Source organism: Pinus tabuliformis, chromosome 1_2, assembly GCF_031772625.1.
Source record: "Pinus tabuliformis cultivar Carrire ecotype Pingquan chromosome 1_2, CPIR1, whole genome shotgun sequence".
NCBI lineage: Eukaryota > Viridiplantae > Streptophyta > Pinopsida > Pinales > Pinaceae > Pinus > Pinus tabuliformis.
Window position 1 is genome coordinate 563,272,065 of NC_142298.1, and position 23,682 is coordinate 563,295,746.

Below are 23,682 nucleotides of genomic sequence, written 5' to 3' on the forward strand. Positions count from 1 at the left end.
GTGTTTGCATGTTTCACAAATTTCTTCAAATGATAATTGATATACATCACCTCTACTCATGAGATCAAGGAGATCAATCCACTCATACCTAATTGTTCTAAGTAAGAGGGTTTTTAGTGTGTCAGATCCTAAATGATGTAATTTTTCCCTCTTAACATTATACATGAACCTCTCTATTATATCCTCAAGGCTCTCATATTTTTTTTTGTTCATTCTAAAGACTTCTTCTTTAATATCATGATATTTATATTTTCTAGAAATATCTTTTGCATTTCATTCCATGATATTATTAAATTAGTCCCTAAACTCATGAACCATTTAAGAGATCTATCCTTCAATGTTGCCAGAAACAATCTCAATTTTTGAGTGTTTAGTAAGTAACCATAATATATACAAAGGATTTCAAATTCAAAGAGAAAGGTTTCCGGATCCTCTAACCTTAGACCATGAAATTTTGGAAGAAAATATGGAGGGATGTTCTTCATGTGCACACTAAAATCAATATCTTGAATGGGAAATCCAAGAGGATCTTCCTCATTGTTATCATCTCCATACATTTCTTCTATATTCTCTACCACCTATTCTTCTTCTACCTACAAAAGTGGATGGCAATGTGGCTCTTAATGCACCATGTGGTCAAATGGGTGGGTTGGTGTTGAAGAAGTATATTTTTTCTTATAAAAAAAAAGAATTTGAATGCTAATGAAATGCAAGATACATAATGCATTTTTTTTTGTGTTTTTGAAGAAAGTAAAAGAATTAAAAAACTAAGGAAGAAAACAATGCATACTTTTACACCTCCCCAGCAACGGCGCCAAAAAGTGATGAGCCTGAGTATTGCAACAAGAATGTTGCAACTCCTAAGGCTGCCAACTTTAATTATCAACCCGGGGTTTGTACAAACTTAAGAGGTATCAACACTCTATGTGCAACACACAATGTGTCATTCTTTTGTTGTCATGATGTAATGGAGTGAATTTAATGAAATCAAATCCTAAACAAATTGCATAAATGGAAATGTTACTTTGAAAAGAAATTAATCCTAGGCAAGTACAACAATTTATAATTGAAACCCTAAGAGCATGAATTTAAATAAATAGGTCTAATGTATTTTTTAAAAAGACATGTCCTAATTGGTGTTTCATTCTTCCTCAAATCACGGATTTGGAGCCTAGAGGTTATGATTCAACCCTAAAAGACAAAAACCAAGTGTTTTCAGAAAATTTGGTCTAGTTTACACATGCTAGAGGAGTGTTACAGGAAGTTGCAATGTTTGATACATGAAGTTACAAGTTTGCTACAAGAAGATATAATTCACCGAATGACCAATTAAATCAAATCCAAATGGGATGGGAATTTTTTTTTATTGAATAGGGTGTCTTAGGTCTCCATTCCAAGTGGAATCACTAAATACTACCCCTGTTAACACATGCTAAAAAATATCAGAAAATTACTAGTCTAAAATCTAGAAATTGGAGAACTAGTGAGTTAGTTAATATATCAAATGCCTAACCTAATCAAGTGCAAATGAAATGGGGTAAATTTTTTATTATCTAATTCAATTGTATAAAATCATATTAAGTTCATTAGCATGTTCATAAAAATAGCAGAGAATTACTACTAATTGCTACAAGGGACTTCTAGAAATTTTAGATTTGTGAATAAGAAAACTAATCCAAGTAGCTCAATGATTACTATGACCTTCCAAAGTTTTTCCAAGGATAAAATAATGATTTTTATCCTACAAAATAACTCACTTCAACCATTTAACCCAATCCTACAACAAGAAATCATCAATACTAAATGTAGAAATAGGAAAAACAAGAACAAGAGATGCATGTGAATAAGAAGTGAAAAGAAGAAAATTAAATTATACAAAAGGGCTCTGAGGCTCCTGGGATGGCCAAGCCCAAGGATAATTAGATTCATATGAAGGATACCAAGCTTTATAAGCTAAAAATGGCACCAATATTCATTATTTGAATCAACCTAAGTACATCCTTTCTATAAATGAAAGTGGAGCTACAAAAATACAAGTTCTCTCCACAAGAAGACTAAGAAAAACCAACCCCTAGAGGAAAATTCAAATTGGTACTTATACAAAATGATGAGGAAGCATTCTCCTTGAAAGGAGGAAGCTTTCCCCTCCAAAATCCATCAAATAGTGGATCTGGCTCCCAACACTAGGAATCTGCATTAAATGACAGGGAACACACTCCTAGATTTTCTCAATAATTGGAGATCCATAATTTGTGCAATAATTTCATAATATCTTGTTGATTTATTATCCAATATTGATCCTCCTATAGCAAGGAGAAAGTCCCTAAATTATCTCCTCCAAATCTTTAAAATCTGCTCAATATTCTCACAATATTCTACAAAAATTAAATAATATTAGGCACAAATATGCAATTATCTCTAAACCTTCCTAAAGAACATATTAAAGCTAAAAAAACATTACTAAGTGTAGAAGGAGAGGTTTAATATAGCTTTCATGTGCCTAAGAAATGTTATATGGGCCTTAATTTGTGTCTAATTTGGAGGTCCATTAGTTTGGGAGGAGTTAAGTCTGCCTCCTCATGATCCAAAGTCTATGCTTCAATAATTTTGATGAGAACATCTAAAATCATGTGTTAGAACTTCTCATCTAGCGAATCCAACAAAAGAATGAATACCTAGTTCTTCATTAAGCTTCAAATATTCCATGCTTGTAGGGTGAAGCAATCATATTTTAAGGAATTTAAGTCCATTGCAGTGACTCCATAGTTGACTTTTATGAAAGATTCAAGAAAAATTCTCATTTGAATTTGCATGAAAAGTACCTTACACTAGATGTTAAGGATACTCCTAGATATCCTAATTTTTATGGTAAATTTTTTATGAAAAATGTTCCAAAATTTTATGGTGATACTTCTTCAACAGTTGACATGTGGTAAAATTCATTAAGTATGCTTGAAAGATCAATATGATTCATGAGGACATTGTCATGAATTATTCATTAATTATCTTAGGAAAGATCGAAGTGAATGGGTTAAATATTCTTGTGAGCCTAAAATAATCCCTTCTATTAAGGTATTTATTGAAAAGATTCTTGAATAATGAGAGCCAATGTTTCAAAGCTCTAGATATACCCTTCAATATTTGATCATATCCCTAAAAATGGAATGTATTTTTTGTTCTTTTGAAGATGTAGAGGAAAAAATTGATGAAGAAGATCATGATCTAGGTAAATATTCTATTAATGATGAATACACTCATGTTAGCAATGATCCCTGCACACCATATGATTAAGAGGGTTACTAATTTGTTTGGCCATGTTCACATCATATTAATATCATTCCTTAGTCACATTCAGATTTCATGGGTTTTGAATTAGTCGAATTTGGTTGCACCTTTCAAATATGTTTTTTGTGGGGAGAAACTAAATTTTAGATACCTTGTCCTCTAGCCATCTCCTTCCTCATGCCACTCATAGCATGTACCTATTGACATCAATGAGAGTTGAATCCATGAGGTAACTATTAGGTAAGAATTTTTAAATTTGATCATTGATTTCTCCATATTCAGGCCACAAAGGATCCAATAGTGTAGGAATTTTTTTTCTTCTCCCTTTTCATCCTCTTTCTTTCTTGAACATGATCGCAAGGGAGATACATGATTCACTTCTTGCATTTTCCCCACCACCCACCTTTATTTCTCCAATCCAGTCTTTGATATAATGGTTCTTGATTGTTATGTGTTAAATGTGTTGTCATTGATTTCAAGTTTAGGGCGATAATTTTGAGTTTTCATGATGTTGTTGATGTCATTATTACTTTAAGTATGCATTCTCATTGATTTTTTTTATGGATGAAGTCAATTTGGGTAGTTTATATTTACATTTTTTTCCTCCTATTCCTTTATTCAAAATATCATAAAACGTCTCTACTTGGATAGTCATTTTTGAGACCTTTCCAATGGAATATGGCACTTTGTCTACATCCCACACAACGAGGAGAAAAATAGTTTTGAAGTGGACAGGTTGAATATAGGATGGGTCTCAAGTATGTCCAAAAGTTAACGAGGTGGTACCCCCCCACAGTGGAAACCATCATGGTTTAATGACCAGCTAAGTGGTAACAAGTGATTGGTTATGATCACCCTCTTCCTTTGTACCAAAACTAGGAAGCTCCCCCCCCATGATACAAGTAGTTTCTTAGACTGAGTGGCACTCAAACCCCTTATCAGATTGGTGCCAAAAACTCAAGACAAAATCTTAGGAGAGAGTTTAGACAACCGACAACTGGTGAATTGACAAGCCATTAGTCACAACACCCGATCACAAGGGGCTTGGCGGTAAGAACCCAGGGGTATATCATACTTCTCGATTTAATTTTTTTGCACACAATAGAGAGACAACTAGTGAAGAAGTGGTAGGCACATGTGGTAGGTTGGTGGAACATTTAGCATAGATGCCAAGTGGCTACCAAAATGGAGCATACATGGCTCAGATGATAATGTGGCACCATGTGGGGGTGACATGTGGTAGGTGGATTAGTCATCTTTTGGTGTCTAGATGGTGAGTGACATGTGGTAGGAACACATGGGTCCAAGGATACATGACAAAATCTTACCAACTATAGTAGATGATGTGTTAAACTTGATGGTAGGTGACGTGGCCTGTGGGTCCCTCACTGACCTACCATGGCATCGAGCCATAAAAAATTTAGAACAATAGTGAACTAAACCAATAGGTGGTGTATGAAAAGCCACAAAACAAGGAGCGTGGTTAGAAAAAAAAGAACTTGTTGTCATCTGTAACAAACAAGAAAGCAACATTTTCATCCATCGGAGCGCCTATTTGGAGAAAGTTATAATCATCAAGAATTGGTCAACAATGATCAGGCAGTGAGCAGTAGGTTGATAGATGAAAAAATTGTTGTGAGATGTAGCACATTCAAGTGAAATTTCTATCCATCAGACCAATGATTAAACAATACTATAGTAGGCAGTGAACTTGGCTAATGATTGACAAGTGGTAAGTGATGAGCCAACAAATGGAAAATTCCTTGTCATCTGTAGCAAATGGTTTCAGTGTCATGTGATTGTTTTGTTCATTGGAGCACCTAATTGGTAGGAATTGTAATAACCAAGCAATAAGGGCCTATCGGCCATTAGAACCCTAGCTTCAGATCTTCGGGCTCAAGCATTGAAAACCTGTCAATTTTCCAATCCACTGACACTGAAAATGGACAAGTTCATGTTTTTAGCACTAGGAAACATACATCATGTGAGAAACAAAGTGGTGAGCTCCAGTATTGCAGCAATAATGATGCAACTCCTGGGACTCCCTTATTTACTTTTATCAACCCGGTGGTTCGTAACAAACTTGGAAGCGACGGTGCTGTATGCACAAGTACTAGCTCTTGCCGCAGCTGTCACTTGGTCAGCTGGCACAAGTCCGCTAGGAGCTTAAGCCAACTTCTATGAGCTCTGAGAAGAAGCTTTTTAACTGATGGACGAAAGCTAACTCAAAGAAGGTTGATCTACTTGCAGAAAGAAACTGGAAAGCTGAAAGGAAACGTAAACCCTGGCAAACCCTAATTTTACCAGCTATCCCTACTGATGCCAGAAAGAGGATGCAAGATGCTGAAACAAATGCCATTGACTTCTAGGAAGGTAAATTCATGTACCTAAGCTACTTCTACAGTAACATCTGAAAAAAACATCTTCTTTTATTTTTGAATAAGTTGCCAGAATTATCATGCATGCGATTTGACTGTTTTGACTGTGCAGAGGTGGATTGGCGAGAGGAAATGCTTGAAGGAGGTCGGGAAGGTTCAGAGAGGGCCTAAGGGGTCCCTAACAACCTTCCAGAGAGTTTCATAGAGTTTGGCTATCAAGAAACCTCATTTGTGAGCTTCTACAGGAAATCTGCAGGGGTTCTACAAGATGTCTGTGATTTTCTACAGGATGTCTGTAATTTTTCTACGGGATGTTCAGAAATGGGATTTTGGAGGATGGATGGAGGGAGAAAGATGAAGGAGTGGGTATGGAGGTAGGATAAGGGTTGGAGGTGGTCCAGGACTTGGTGGATGGAGTTGAGGACAGATGTAGATGGCTGGATTTGTTCAAGGAGGATTGAAGCAATGATGCACAAAAACTAGGGTTATATGAGAAAATGGCAAATGTAAGGCAAGAAGCTGAGTTGAGGGATGGAGCAGATGGGTTTGATGGAGTATGGGCAGGTAGAGAAGTTGTACAGGTGCTTTGTAAGTTGCTTTTCCAACTGAACCAACGAAGACTTGTAAAATAAAAGACCTAGTTACGTTGACCTAATCTGATCTAGCTATCAGTAAAGAGAATGAACAGAAGTTTGACCTACAATGAAACCATGTATACTAACTTATGCAACTAAGCAAGCAAAAATCTGAACTTGTAACCAACTTCTACAAATGAAAATCAAACACTAGTGATTGCATGGTAAATCAAAGTCAGTGTTTTTGTGGGCAGCAAGGTCACCTTGATCCCAGCTCCTGATCCCACTGAGGGAGAGGTGAAATTAGAGGTGTTTGATGGACCTTTTTTGAAGATTTTCCTTTTTAACAACCTATCAACTCAATCTGAACATCAAAATTCTTTCTAACCATTAACAGTGACCTAGTTAATCAGCAAGATTTAATCTACTTAACGGAAATGATTTTGCAAATACATAAAGAACAAATAACAATACATAAAGGAGGCCTTAGCACTCGGGTTGGGCCCAACCCCAAGAACTGTAGGCTCCTATAAAGAACTCAGATCTGATGCCAAGTAAAGCTGCTTCTTGTTTGGTCAATTTAGTGTGTTCTAAATTTCTAATTAAAATGTCAATCCAAGATTCATAAACTGATGAAGTCAGGTGTACTATATGTACAAGATAACCATTTTCTTAGTCTTTTGTCATTTTTGAGTTTTTTTAGTTTGTTTTTGGGTTTATCTTCTATGGATTCCCTAGTGTGTGATGGCGAGATTGAAAGTTAAGTAGGGATGGTAATGGTGATTTCTACAGTGATTTTCCAAACTTAAAAGTTTCAAAAAAGAAAGCTCCAAACTGACTGTAATGAAATCAATTCTCAAAAGGAAGTAAATGTACCAAAACAATGAACTAGTGACAATGGCCCAGTATCTTTACTGCTGTATGAAAAAGAAAGTAAAAACTGAACTTAAAGCAACTCAAAACTGAAATCAAAGCAACTAAATCACACTACTTCAACCCCCGTTCTGACCCTTCACCTTTCAACTCAATCTGTCTATAGGAAGTAATCATAAACAAGCTGAGTAATATGATATCTAAATTGCAGGAAATTAAATTGCATAAAAGGAAACTAAGATTTAACTACTCATTCATATTTCAACTCTTGAAAATGACATAAGCAATTCAATCTCTAACTTGCAGAAAAGCAAACTAAATCATACTACAATAAGTAATATTCTGATTCCTTACTAATAGAGTCACTTGACTATAGAAAGGAAATCATAAACAGATGAGTAATATGATGTCTAAGTAGCAGAAAAGTAAATAAGCAAAACGCAATTTGAAAAATGACAGTGCTGGAATTAAACTCAGGAAATGAAAATCAGCAGAAAGGACAAGATGATCTCATGTCAGTAGTTATCAAAAAAATATGTAAATCTGCCCGGGCTACCTACAACAAAACCTGTAAAAGAAGCACTGATCAGCTAACAGTTATAAAAGAAAACATAAAGGAAATATGGACAGCAATGAACATCAGAACAACACAATATATATACAAACAATGATTTAAAAACAGTAAATGAAAGCAAGTAAGAAACTATACAAAGCTTTGGTGTACAGGGGCCCTCTGCAACCTCGGCCAGTCAATCACTTAGTCACAAATCAGATTTAGGAAAGCTGTCTTCTCATGTATTTAAAGTGCAGTAATAAAACAAAGTGAAACACAGTACAGTGGGCTGATGACAACAGTCAAAATTACATTTCAAAAACTAACTATTCAGCGTATATCAACGCGTTATTTATAAGTAAAGGTGTTGCAACTAATTCCTAGATTTTATGCTGCCAAGAGACACGTAAATCTCCTTGACCCGAGATCTAGCGTGATGGTCATCATGACAGTTGAATCCATGGAGTGGTGGCTGCTCGATTCAGTTCACGGGCTGCTCTCCAGGTGTGCCAGTACCTCCGGAAACTAAGGATCGTGCCACGCAAACCTTCACGTGGGCAAAACAGAGCCGTGCCACCGCAAAACTCCTCATTTGGCCCTTCCTTTGACCATCGTTGACCACGACCGTTTATGAGTGATTTGGCTGATCTGAGGGGACACACTCCATGTACACGTCACTTGCAGCTTACCCATGTGGCCGATTTCTCCATTGGACACCTGTAGCATAGCCTTTAACAAAATGGCTGCGGAAACTTGGGCTGGCTGTGGAAAGTGACAAGTTTCCGTAGCTACTTGAACAAAAATCTAAATCAAACAATAGTCATAAACATAGTTAGGAAACCATTTCATAAGCTCTTTTTAGACTAATATGCAACGATTTGATAGCTTGGTGGATGAAGTAAATGGAAAAAGAAGGCTAAAAGGGTATATAGAGAAGTGCAAGTTTGGGACTCAACATACCCCCACTGTGAAGGTGTTGCATGTCCTCATGCAACCAAAATTTAGTCACTCCTCTCTAATCCATATGTTCTGATGCTTCTGCTAGGACATCTAGCCCTCTTTTCTTCTTCTTTGGTGCTACCACCATTCTTGGTTTCCTTATTAGACATCTGAACTTGAGATTGATCAATGCTCTGCTCAACTTTTTGCACTTTTTCTTCAGTTTCTTGTTTTTCTTTTGCCATAGTCCTAAATGGAGCATAGTGTTATCATGAATAATTTTATCTACTTTGCTCTGCTCTTTGAGTGCTTCATTTTCCTGCTTGATATGGCTGTTTAGGACCTCTAATTCAAATACCTCCTGTTTTAAGGACTGAACTTGTGCATCTAGTGGCAGAGTGGTACTTGGACCTGTAGCTGATTTTTCTAATGATTCCAAGTAGTCATAAAATTCCTGTTGATTGGGGTCTACTTCAGGTGTCTTTCTCGGACTGAGTTCAAAATCTGGTGGAGGAGGAGGACTGCTCTCTAGCTCTAGTCGAGAAGGGCTTTCATCATGTGGAGGACTGGTTTCAATGCTTGGCTGAGGACGAGGTGGACTATAGCCAGCTGGAGTTTTCTCAGGTGTCTCTCCACCCAAGTCAATGAAGTGGGGCCATTTTATTTGTGTTTTACTCCCTTTTCATCTTAACCTTGTGCTTCTCCTTAAGTATTGTGGACTAGTACTCTTTTCTTGTATACTCTGTTTTCCTTTTGCCTTTTTCTTTGCTATAGCAACAGCCTGAAGATGTACTAATCTTTCTGACAATGGTTGATAATCCTCCTCTATGGATTGCTCAGGTGATTGGTAGACTTCTTGGATGGTCCTTTTGCCTTTTTCTTTCTTCTGTTTCTTGTCTTTAGTTCTATCTTCTTCTTCTTTTTGACCAATTTCTTGAGTTTCTATAGTAGGGGTGTCTTGGATTGTGGTGCTCTTTTCTCTTCTCCTACTTTTTCTTGGTGTCTTTGGTGTGCTACTTTTAGAGGCCTTAGATGGCTCTTGGAAGTAGTTTCTTATCAAGAATTGTTCCCATGTATCTTTGTTTTTCTTTAGTTGGTCTTCAATAAGAATTTTTATAAGTCCATGATGGTATAGATGAGGGTCTATATTGCCTATGTGTTTTTGGACTGTAATGGTCATCTTCTTCAAACTCAAGAGTAAGAAATAAGGCAAATTAAGAGTCTGATTCTCTAAGAAATTCATCAACAGTCTAGCATGGTACATGTACATCGAACCAAAGCGTCCTTCACAAGTGACAAATTTTTGGATAACTAACAGCAGACTAGCCCATTCTTCCTTCAATGCATGAACAGGAATTCCTTTAGTAAACACAGTGGTGTCCATACCTAGGTTTCTTAGCATAATTCTCCAAGCCTGTTCATCCACGCTTTTATTTTTGAACCATCTCTCACCTTCCTGAGGTAAGCCTGTGGCAGCTGCTACTGTTGTTTCGGTCACTGTGAGCTTCAAATCTCCAATCTCCACTTTTTGACCATCGAATGACTGTACAAAAGCCTTGGTTACTTCTTTGTTATAGCCTTTAAACCTTTGAATGAACCGTAACCATTTGGCTTTCTTCAGTAAATCATTGGCTTGAGGGTAACCTTCTAGATATTTCGGTCCTTCTGGCTCTGCCCTTAGTAGTTTTCCCATTCCTTTTTCTGTTTTAAATTTCAACCGAGGATGCAATTGTGTATGAGGATTTTAGCAGAGGGAAGTAGCTCGGTTGCAGGGTTTATGGTAAAAGGAAATGGCTGCAATCGATAGAAGGTAATGGGAATGCTTCAGATTATAGGCGGAACAGAGGACAAGCAGTAGTGAATGAGTTCCCAAATTAAAATGCGTGTGTATGAAAAGGAAGGTCTTAAATGAAATGGTAAGTGAACGGTAGTGGAGGCGAGATCTTTTTTTTTTTTGAATTAATGGCTGCGTACGGGAGATCACACGTTTTGATAGATGGCTGCGGAAAATACGGTGGAGAAGAGCCGTAAAGGGATTGGTCACATCTTATGAGCGCAGGTGGCAAATGAAAGTGCAGTCAACTTGAGTTTAGACTCGAAAACCCATCATGAGACCGTTAAGAAATGAATGCATGGTGTATGGAGTAATATCATGGGATAGGAGTGGGTAATGGAGCTATCATATCGAATCATTGCACATAGTAGAACTTTTCATGGTTTGATAACTATGCATAATCATGACTTTAATTGCTATTTGATAAAAAAAATTGCTCATACCTTTGGAAACTTTGTCATTTCTTGCCCATAGCTTTTAACCAACTGTTCTTTCTTGATGTCTTGGAGATGCTCCATGTCTTCATGGCATTTTCTCACTTACACCTGCATTTTCATGATTTTTGTACTAACATTTTGACTGTGAATTTGAAAAATAGAGTGGTGGTAGCTGCAGAAATCGTTTCTAGCTGCGGAAACTGTTTCTGGCTGTGGAAACTGCTTCCAGCGGCGGAAACTAGGACAACACCCACTTAGCTAAACAAATATGGTTAGAAAAGAACTAACTGAGTGAAAATAGTCCTGAAAGGAACTTTTATTGATGAAATGGAAATGAAATGAGTGGAATGGAATGAAAATGAAGCGAAGTGAAGTGAAGAGAAAATGTGAATGAGATGGAGATGGAGTGGAATGGCAAATGAGGTGGAGTGAAGATGGAAAGAGAAGGAGAGGAGATTTTTTTTTTTTTTGGAAAATATAGAGTGTCAAGTGTCCTTGATTTTCACTCTATATTTTCTATATAAGACTGCCAATCTATGATTAGTTTTCAGGCTTATACATTTTTTTTTTTTTTTTAAACTGAAAGAATCAAAGGCTAGGCTGGTGGGGAAGAAGGAGCAGAATTTTCTTGGAACATCTTGACAAATTATTCTTTTGAGAGTGGCTTATGATAAATTTTCAATCGATGGCCATTCACAATAAGGGAAATCTGAAATTCATCAATGGTCTTGATTCTTACCGCTCCATTGTTAAAGACTTTGTCAATTTCATATGGCCCAAGCCAATGGGTCTGAAATTTATCTTTAAAGTCTTTGAACTTGGAATCAAACAGTAATGCCCAATATCCCTCTTGAAACTTTCTCTCTTTGATGTATCTGTCATGCCACTTAGCTCTTTGATGTTGAACTAGATTAGTCTTTAAAATTGCTTCTTGTCTGATCTCATCTAGCTCGTTCAGCTGCTCCATTCTGTGCTTTTGGGCTTCTGATAGATTCATCCCCAACTGGACTGCCATCTTGAAAGTCTTGACTTGAAACTCAATGGGGAGCAAGACTTCTTTCCCATAAACAAGTTCATAGGGAGAATGTCCTGTTGTATTCCTCCATGTAGTTCTGTAGGCCCATAAGGCTTCAGGAAGCCTTTCTGCCCAATCTTTTCTGTGTAGATGAACAATTTTGGTGATGATGCTCTCAAGAACTTTGTTTGTAGACTCCACTTGGCCATTTGCTTGCGGATGGTAAGGAGTAGATTTTCTGTGCTTGATTTTGTATTCTTCCATCAGCTTTTCCATCAAGTTAGGTGTAAATTGACTTCCCTGATCTGTCACAATTTCTCTTGGGACACCAAAACGAGTAAAAATATCCTTAAAAAAAAATTGAACAACTGAATTTTCAGTGGCAGAAGGCAATGCTTTGGCTTCTACCCATTTAGTGACATAATCAGTGCATACCAATATATACTTTTTCTGTTTAGATGGTGGATTAATAGGTCCAATGAAATCTAAAGCCCATTTTTCAAAGGGTTCGATGAGTACCTGTGGTTGTAATGGCATTTCATTTGAAAGAGTCAGTCTCCCAACTCTTTGGCAGCTGTCACACCTTCTGACATATTGTTTTGCATCTTTGAAAAGGGAAAGCCAATAATATCCTAAAGAAAGGATTTTATAGGCCGTCCTTTTGTCAGCAAAGTGTCCACCACATGGTTCATCATGACATGCCTTGAGGATGTCAGGCATTTCATCTTCCCGAACACATCTTCTGATCACACAATCTAGCCTTGTTTTAAACAATTCATTAGAAATCCATGAATAACTTGAACTCTCCTGAATAATTCTTCTTTTTTCACCAGGAAATAAATGTGGAGGTAGCTTTCCTGTAACCAAATAGTTAGCAATATCTGCATACCAATGAGAATTAGTAGTTATTGCAAATAAATACTCATCTGGAAACTTCCTCTACAGGAGAATCTTCATTAGTATTTTGGATTCTAGACAAGAAATCAGCTACTGTATTTTGTTTCCCTGGTCTATCCAACACAGTAATATTTAATTCTTGTAAAAGTAAGAGCCATCTTCTAACTCTGCCATTAGTAACAGGTTTATTCATGAGATATCTAATTGCAGAATGATCAGTATGGACAAAAGTTTCATAGCCTGTTATATAGTGTCTAAACTTATTGATTGCATGAACAAAAACTAAGACCTCTTTTACAGTCACAGTATAGTTTAACTCGGTGGGAGTCAAATTTTTACTGGTGTAGTAGATGGCATAAGGAACTAAATCCTTTTGTCCCAACACAGCTCCTAGAGCTGTATCCGAAGCATCTGTAGAAATATGGAAAGGAAGTTTCCAATTTGGCCCTCTCAAAATGGGTGCTTCAGATATTCTTGTTTTCAAAGTTTCAAAAGCAAATTGACAATCAGGATCCCATTTGAATTCACAGTCTTTTGTAAGTAATTTGAAGAGTGGAGATGCTATTTTGGTGAAGTTTTCAATAAATCTTCTATAGTATCCAATAAATCCAAGAAAACTTCTAACATCTTTTTGACAATTTGGAATAGGCAACTTGGAGATGACTTCAACTTTTGATCTATCAACTTTAATTCCATCCCCTGAAATATGATGTCCTAAAACAATCCCTTCAGTAAACATCATAAAGCATTTTTCATGACTCAATGATAGGTTTGTTTCTTTACATCTTATAAGGACTTTTTTCCAAATTCTCTAATGCCTCTTCAAACGAATTACCATAAACTGTAAAATCATCCATATAAACGTCTACACAATCATGGATTAGATCAGAAAAGATTCCTAGTACTGCCCTTTGAAATGTTGCGGTTGCATTACATAATCCAAAAGGAAGTACTCGATAAGCAAAAGTTCCCCATGGACAGCTAAATGTGGTCTTGTCCTGATCTTCAGGTGCTACCTGAATCTGATTATAGCCACTAAAACCATCCAAAAATGAAAAATACTTTTTGCCTGCTAAAGTATCTAATACCTGATCGATAAAGGGTAAAGGAAAATGATCCTTCAAAGTTGCTTTGTTCAATTCCCTGTAATCGATGCATACCCTCCATTTACCATTCTTTATAGGTACTGTAACCGAAGGAGAAACACATCGGCTATCTGAAATTCGATAAATGAAGTTTACATTAAGTAGTTTTTGGAGCTCTTCTTTCACTATCTCCCTAAGGTTTGGATTCATCCTTCTCTGAGGTTGTCTGATTGGTCTACTGTTTTCCTCAATGTAGATGTGTTGAATACAAGTCTTAGGGTCAATACCTTTCATATCAATATATTCCCATGCAAATGCAGTAGAATGTTTTTGCAAGATTTTGGTTAGTTCTTCCTGTTGTGGTCTTTCCAACTTTTTGTTGATATTCAATGTTTTACATGGAAAGATATCAATGGTAGAACTACCAAACTCTTCCATAGAGAAAAGAGACATTTGTCTAGATGATAGATACTCAATGTCAGAATCTAACTGAAATTGTGTGTGGTCATATTCTGAAGATGTTTCAAAGTTTTCTAGTGTGTTCAGAATTTGACTATCTTCACTAACTTCAGAAATGGTAAAGACAGGTTGTATAGTATCCTCATCATCAACCCACTCATTATCTCCTATTTCTGTAATTGCTTTTGCTGGAGGATACAGATTGAATTTCTTTGTCGAATTACCATCAGAAATATACATATCCCCAGACCTACAATTGATGAAATCATCAGCTGTGGCTAGCCAAGGTCTTCCTAAGATGAGAGGGTGTCCTCCTAAATTACTCTTGGGAGTTAAAATCATGAAATCTACTGGATATTCCCAAGAGTCTAAGGAGACCGAAATGTCTTCTAATACACCATCTGGTTTGATAATTGATCGATCTGCAAGTTGCAGTAAAGTAGGTGTAAAAAGAAGATTAGGAAGTTTCAACTGTTCCATAGTCTACTCATAATGTTGATAGCAGCCCCTAAATCAATCAAAATATTTGAAATTTCTACCCCATTGATATGTGTTTTGACAATTGGACTACCGGGATCTACATATTTCTGCATAGTAATGTTTCCCATCATGATATCTGTAATTTTTCCTACCAGGTGGATTCTTCTTGTATCTCTAGGTTTCCTTCCTGGTCTTTTAAGACTCAACTCCTTTATTGTTTTTGCTAGAATAGGAATCTCTCTAATGGCTTGTAACAAGGGAATCTTGATACAGATATTCTTCAATTCATCTAGAAAATCATAGTCAGGCAACAAGATTTGTTTTTCCACCCCTTTGTCAATTTGTAATCTTTCAGGAAAAGGAGGTGTGGACGAAGATGCAGGTTGCTCAACTATAGGAGTTATGGGGGTTAGCTCTTTTTCTTTTTCTTTCTGAGTGCTTGGGTTTTGAAGAGATGCTCCAGAACCTTTATTGGCTTCAAGAGAATCTTCCTCAGAAATGATTTGCTTTTGGGCATCTATAGAAGGTTTATCTAAAACTCTACCAGATCTGAGTTGTACATCATTGAGAGGAACAATCATATAGGTAGGAAATTGTTGACCTTCTACCATGTAAGCATTTTGAGGGTTTTTATTATTGGGGTTTGGCAATGGCTGGGAGGGAAGTTGATTTGACTTTTGTTGGAATGAAAGTGAGAATTTGGGTTCTGTTGAGAAGGTTGTTGTTGTTGTTGTTGAAATGGCAATGATAGTTGTGGATTTTGATTTGGAAGTTGTGGAGCTTGTTGGTTTTGAAAAGATGGAGGATATTGATAAAATTGAGCAAATCTCCCATAAGGATTTTGCATGCCTTGTACCCATGATTGAAAAGGATTTTGAGGTTGGGACCAAGGTTGTTGCCAAGGATTCCAATTTGGTGGGGTTTGAAAGTTCATAGAGTTGTTAAACCCTTGGTTTTGTTGCCCGTGCCAAGGTCTCCTTGCAACAAAACATAGAGACTCAATTGTATTTGGATCTTCTTCGAAGACAGCTTTGAGCCCGGGAATTGAAGGACAATCCTTGGTCTCATGATTCTCTGAACAAATCGCACATGTTTCTACAACTTTTTCATCCAAGGGACATTCCCTGAGAGCATGTTTCTTTCTACATTTTGGGCAAAAGATGGCCAAAGCTTCAGCTTCTGCCTTCTGCTTATTGTGGATCTTAAGAGTGTCTAGTTGTTCACTATGACTCCCTAAGATATCAGTTTTGAATTCATCAAGCATATTGCCAATCTCAGCCCTACTTACTGATCCAGTTGCAGATTTGTTTGCTCTGATGAGAGAAGGATCTCTAGGCCCTTTTCCAGTTTTAGATTTTCCTCTTGAGAGATGGACACATAGCTCTGCTATATCATGAAGTGGAAGTTGAGATATGTCTCCTTTTCCCATCATGTTCAAAATATATATCCATTCATCTCTAATGGCTTTTAATAGAAGGGCTTTCAGGGTTTCCTCATCTAAGTTACTCATTTTTGCTCTTTTCAGGTTGTATTGGAATCTTTCAAGTAAATCCTCCAAGTTTTCATCTTCTCTTTGCACCATTTTGAACACTTCATCCTTGTGATTGGTGGGCATACAATAGTCCAGGTATCTATCCAAAAATGTTTGTTTCATATCATTCCAAGTCCTAATGGATTGAGTGAGTAATCCCATGAACCATTTCAAAGCAGCTCCTTTCAATGTTGATGGAAACAGTTTGAGTTTTTGAGAGTCTTCCAAATAATCATAAGTTCGACACACGACCTCAAACTAAAATAGAAATGTTTCAGGATCCTCATTTCTTAACCCATGAAAGTTTGGGAGGACAGATGGTGAAATATTTTTCATTGTTGCTCGAGAATCCTCATCGACTATAGGGAATCCGAATGAGTTATCTCCATCCCTATTTCCCCCATTGTTACCTCTACCTCCCCAATTATTTCCTCCTCCCCCTCCTCTACCTCTACCTCTACCAAATCCGTTAACTACCTCCTCTGTCATGATAGCTTCCTCAGAGATTTCATAGTCCTCTGGTTCCTCTACTAATGGCGAACGAGGATGAATATCTCCCTCTTCTTCCTCAGGTGATTCTACTTCTTCAATTACAATGTGTCTCCCTGTAGAAGGAAAGAAAGGATCTTTTCCTAATTCAGATTCGATGGATGGTGTGGAAGAGTCTCCTAACTCAACTACTGCCTCTTGAATTCCAGGAATCCTAGGGCTAGGAGTGTGGGTTGGAGATGATGGAGGTGTCTCTTGTCTATTCCTTGAAGTAGATGGAGTTGTGAAAATCGAACTCTTGGCTCTAGCTAAAAACCTTCCCCTAGAATCTCTTGCTCTATGCATGTCATTTTTATTTTTCTTCAAGTCAGGCTAATAATTCTCTTTCTAATCTTCCAAGTCACTCTAGGTGCAAGAAGAGAGCATACTCAAGAAACTATTAAACCAATAACTTTCTCTTTTCTGATCCTCCAGGTCACACTAAGTGCAAGAGGAGAGCATACTTTGAGAGGTTATCAATTTTCCTTTCTTGAAAAATTTTTATTATATATTTTTTTAAGAAATTGGCTACCTAGTTTCACTTCCCCGGCAACGGCGCCAAAATGTTTGGTCAATTTAGTGTGTTCTAAATTGCTAATTAAAATGTCAATCCGGGATTCGTAAACTGATGAAGTGAGGTGTACTATATGTACAAGATAACCATTTTCTTAGTCTTTTGTCGTTTTTGAGTTTTTTTAGTTTGTTTTTGGGTTTATCTTCTATGGATTCCCTAGTGTGTGATGGCAAGATTGAAAGTTAAGTATGGATGGTAATGGTGATTTCTACAGTGATTTTCCAAATTTAAAAGTTTCAAAAAAGAAAGCTCCAAACTGACTGTAATGAAATCAATTCTCAAAAGGAAGTAAATGTACCAAAACAGTGAACTAGTGACAATGGCCCAATATCCTTACTGCTGTATGAAAAAGAAAGTAAAAACTGAACTTAAAGCAACTCAAAACTGAAAGAAAAGCAACTAAATCACACTACTTCAACCCCCGTTCTGACCCTTCACCTTTCAACTCAATCTGTCTATAGGAAGTAATTATAAACAAGCTGAGTAATATGATATCTAAATTGCAGGAAATTAAATTGCATAAAAGGAAACTAAGATTTAACTACTCATTCATATTTCAACTCTTGAAAATGACATAAGCAATTCAATCTCTAACTTGCAGGAAAGCAAACTAAATCATACTACAATAAGTAATATTCTGATTCCTTACTAATAGAGTCACTTGACTATAGAAAGGAAATCATAAACAGATGAGTAATATGATGTCTAAGTAGCAGAAAAGTAAATAAGCAAAACGCAATTTGAAAAATGACAGTGCTGGAATTAAAATCAGGAAATGAAAATCAGCAGAAAGGACAAGATGTTCTCATGTAAGTAGTTATCAAAAAGATATGTAAATCTGCCCGGGCTACCTACAACAAAACCTGTAAAAGAAGCACTGATCAGCTAACAGTTATAAAAGAAAACATAAAGGAAATATGGACAGCAATGAACATCAGAACAACACAATATATATATACAAACAATGATTTAAAAACAGTAAATGAAAGCAAGTAAGAAACTATACAAAGCTTTGGTGTACAGGGGCCCTCTGCAACCTCGGCCAGTCAATCACTTAGTCACAAATCAGATTAAGGAAAGATGTATTCTCATGTATTTAAAGTGCAGTAATAAAACAAAGTGAAACACAGTACAGTGGGTTGATGACAATGGTCAAAATTACATTTCAAAAACTAACTATTCAGTGTATATCAATTCGTTATTTATAAGTAAAGGTGCTGCAACTAATTCCTAGATTTTACGCTGCCAAGAGACACGTAAATCTCCTTGACCCGAGATCTAGCGTGATGGTCATCATGACAATTGAATCCATGGAGTGGTGGCTGCTCGATTCAGTTCACGGGCTGCTCTCCAGGTGTGCTAGTACCTCCGGAAACTAAGGATCGTGCCACGCAAACCTTCACGTGGGCAAAACAGAGCTGTGCCACCGCAAAACTCCTCATTTGGCCCTTCCTTTGACCATCGTTGACCATGACCATTTATGATTGATTTGGCTGATCTGAGGGGACACACTCCATGTACACATCACTTGCAGCTTACCCATGTGGCCGGTTTCTCCATTGGACACCTGTAGCATAGCCTTTAACAAAATGGCTGCGGAAACTTGGGCTGGCTGCGGAAAGTGACAAGTTTCCGCAGCTACTTAAACAAAAATCTAAATCAAACAATAGTCATAAACATAGTTAGGAAACCATTTCACAAGCTCTTTTTAGACTAATATGCAACGATTTGACAGCTTGGTGGATGAAGTAAATGGAAAAAGAAGGCTGAAAGGGTATATAGAGAAGTGCAGGTTTGGGACTCAACACTTCTCGTTACTCAAAAATAATCATCACAAGAAAGTTATACAGCAGTAGCTAAGAAAAACGAGCTGAGAAAAGGACAACACTATAGTGAAAATATCAATAGTTCCAAAAGTAAACTACGAAGGCTAAGGCCTTCCTATTTATACAATACGAGGGGGCTAGCAGCCCTCCTAGATTCAAGGGACTTGGCTGTTCCAATTGCTACTAAATAGTCACTCTTCCCAAAGCTGCTTGGCTGCCTTTAGAACTCGTTTTGGTGGCCTATTGAGCTCGGAGTTGAGGGTGGAGATTTCAAGGAAGGGCCATTTAATGCCAAAGACAACCTCCCTACGAATCCTCACCTCAAGCTTGGCTATCACCTGGGCCATAATTGCTTGGTTTTGCTCCAAAATTTGTCCAAAAAACCTGAAATGACCACGTATTAGCCTCCTTGGTAGAGTGACCACCCTTATTCGTTCAAATAACATAAACATACTAGAAAAACATGCATAATCTATGAAAAATGGAGGATTGAACAAGGACAATTAGGCAAAATGAGCCCAATAAGTTACCCAATTCGGGGCTCATCATCACCCCCCTGCTAAATGGGTTTCTCATCCTCTGAGCAACTAGTCCAGCTCATCATCCTTTATGGCTTTGATTGCTTCCCTCACGTCCCAGGCCTCTGCGGTGATATCCTCTTCCCGGTCATGGAATCTTGCCTTCCTTTCCACTTCCTCCCATTGTCTACCTTCCTCCTCTTCCTTCACTCCTTCTAGCAATCCCAAAAGTAAAGGAGGACTGAATTTCAGGCCAATCCAATTGGCCTGCAAATTCTGCATCAACTGTTTGTAGAGAGGTACCCTTGCCAAGGCTTCCCTCATCCTGGTGGGAGAGTGGTATTCTTTTATCTTCAGGCTGTGAGGCAATGTGTTCCACCACCTTGTGCAGGCATGCATGCAATTTTCTCCCAACAGTCTCTCCATGTCCTCAAAGTGGGCAATGGCTTGAGCCTGTTGCTCAATGTATTTTGGTAGATCCTGAGGACTGTTGGCCAAGTGCTGGTGGGTGCTTATCACTACTGAGGGGTCATCCGGCTCTGCTCTGATCATGAGTGGCTCACTGAGCTCTCTGCCTATGATATTGTGGACCTCTGCTGCTCTCTTCTCCTCATGGCTCATCCAAGAGGCCATGGCCATAAGCTGGACATCTCCTATCACCGTGTTGGGATCCCATGCATTCATGTTTGGAAGGGTGAAGTTGTGCAAGTAGAACTATGATAATTTGGCCCTATCCTCAGATGAACTACTGCCACATAGAGCTGCAAACTGATGATAATTTTGGAATGGGGTGATGCCCCTTTGGGCCAAGGTATTGATCTGAAACTATAACCACTGATCCTTGAGGTATAGGGCATAGGCTTTGGCAGGCTACCTACATTGCAGAGCTTCCATTGCCCAGCTGGCCATGCAGGCCAGTTGGGCCTCCTTTTCTTGTACCTGTTGTTTCAGAGACTGTATCTCCATGCCTGCTTGCAATTCTTTTTCCTGTAGCTGTCGATTCAGTGCCTCAATTTCAGTCTGCATCCCTTCCTTTCTCTGTTGTTCATTAGGGGTACCTTTGGCTATTGTGGGCTCCTCCTGTTACTGTTGTTCTCCCAAGATATGAGGCATGTCTTCCTTCCTCTGTCCCTATAACTGTAGCTGCTGTCTAAGCATCTCATTTTCTTCTTGTAGCTTGACCCGCTGGCTGCTCTCCACACGTCGTACCATAGCCAATTCCCTTCTTGCCTCTTTGAGTTGTTCCTCTAGAGGACCTGTATCCACCACACCCTTGGACTTAGCGATTTTCATCCAAGTGTGGGTCCTCACTCTCTCTTCTTCTAGTGCAAGGAAAAGTGGAACTGTGAATTTTTGAGGAATGATCTTTTTGGCCTCTAAGAAGTTATAGTAGGAGCCCAAGCTAGGCTGGGGGCTAGGTTCCACAATGTTCTCCACATTTTCTTCCTCCTGTGGTGATTTAGCTGCCTCACCTTTCATTGCTTCGGTCTCCTTCAGCCTAGCCAATGTTTCCTATAGAATAGTCTCAGCATCTTGTAGAGAAACCTTTGTGTCCAACATTTTCATTCTCTCCCTCCAGGTGGATGTCTTCGGGCTTCCCCGTTCATAAGTGATGGATGCCTTGGAGGGGGACCTCTCCTTTTGTGTGGTAGGGGTGTCTACAATTGTGATTGGTTCTTTTGATGGTGGCTGGGGTCTGCCAGTCTTAATCCTCACACTCATTCTTGCCTTAAAATACAGGGGAGGCTCCCTCTTTCACTTCCCCTTCTGCTTGGGAGATGTGCTTAGGGTGGCCAGCACAGCTGCTACCTCCCTAGCTAAAATTTCTGGCGATTTTTCCCTCTGTTGCTCTGTCTTCAGACTTCCTGTAGAAAGTACTGTGATGACTGTTTTTTGTCTTCCTGTAGAAACGGTTTTCGGGCTTCCTGTAAAAACGGTTTTTGCTGTTTTCGCCTGCTTGGCTGGGGGTGCCTTCTTTTTTAATTTTGCTGTGGTTGCCTTGGATGTGCCCTCACTTGCTTGGAATTTTTCAGCTCTTTCTGACCTGATTTGCAACCATTTCTCCCTTGGCGTTTGTGCCTTTATTCCACCCACAGTTTTGGGCTGAGCAGCTTGGCCTTTCTCTTGTTTCTCCTTTTGCTCTTTCTGTGGTGGTCTGTCCTGGTGTTGGGGGGAAAAGTATCTAATGCAGAATGCCTCTATCCCACTCTGAAGGTGATAGTACTCCAGCAACAACTGAATGCAAAGCTATTCAAAGTTTCTTCTTTATGAGATGAGAGAGGGAAGAAAAAGATGATCTACTAACCGTTATCTTGCGCTAATAGTCGATCCAGTCTTCACTCCTTGCCGCTTGCTCCTAGCTCCTTGCCCTTTCACCGGCCCAGCTACACACAGATCCTGTAAAAGCACAAGAAAAGGAAACTACAAGAAGCATACATCCATAATCGATTATAGGATTAGCATAAATCAAATATACAAGCATCCATTCATCATAAAGACACATGCATATAGAAGAACCTCAAATACTTTATTGATAATAGAAGTAAAGTTCTGAGAGAGTTACAACCACAATGGGCCCAATCCAGCAACACCTCCCAGCTGAAAGAAATCTCCTCTTCACCTCCTTCAAGAAAAACACCCAATAGCTCTATACACAAACCAACAGCACTTCCTTACTTGCACAAAATTCCAGCCCCCCTAGACCTCATGAGAGAGCTCTATATATAGGAGATTTGGAGAAAGGATGAGTCAGCTTGAGGCTGGCATAAAGCTGACTAGTGTCCTCTCCCACTTTAGTTAATCTTCAGTTCTTGAGTCCACTTGGAGAATCTTGCTTCCACTTGGAGATCAAGACCCTCTTACTCATCATAGGGCGAATTCCTTGAACCAAGTGTCAGTTTGGAAGCTTCCTGGGCAGTTGACACCTTGCAGAATGACTGTGCCACTTGGCCAATCTCGCCCAGCGCAGGTAGCCTTCATTAGTTTTGACCTTCAGCGCAGGTACAAGGAGGAGCAGTTGACATTCAGCGCAGATGCTCAGTGGAGCAGCTGACATGATCCAGAAATAGCCTGTTTTTGAGTGTTTTTGGGTGGAGAACTGATTCTCAGTGCTGTGGTTTGCAGACCTTGTTCCTCTAAGGGTAAGAACAACATGTTTAGGGACTTTGGATCCCTCAGATTATTGACATTTCATGCTCCATGCTGTTAGGCACAAAAATGTCTATAACAGTTGCCCCCTAAAGTATGAGGTCGTTTATCGGGTGAAATGCTTTATTAGGAGGATCCGAAGTTCATTCAATCGCTGAGAGGTGCCCTGCAATAAAATACAATACAATACATTATTTTTCATTCTGCTTTCATGATCTAGCTGAGGCGGGCATTCCCATGCTCAGCTTTATAAATTCATTTTGGTACACATAACAGACGACCGTCTGATTATAGACTGATAATTCTTTGCTGAAATTATCATCCTTTGAGTAGGATGATCATCTGCTGCAATGATGTACATATCCAATGTCTTTATATTTCCTGAATATATATCGCAGCCTGGATGGATGAAACTAGATCCGGGGTCTTCAATCTCGTTCGATCTTCACTCTAAGTACAAGTCGATCCAAGTGAGAATTGCGCTGAAGTCGAACATGGAAAGACATCGCTTGATTACTAGTCAATAATGTAAACCGTTAACAAGCGCGAGAGGAATCACCAATAATGACAATGACCCTCAAGGTACTACAGTACAATTCACGTGGTGTGAATAAAGGACTTGGCGTCGAACACCACACAAAATCTTCTGGTCGAAGGTCATTGATGTATACCTGTCGCCGGAAGTGAGAAACTTGCCATTGAGGCATGCAAGCTTCAAAGTACTGGGGGGGTGTTCCTAGATCAACTT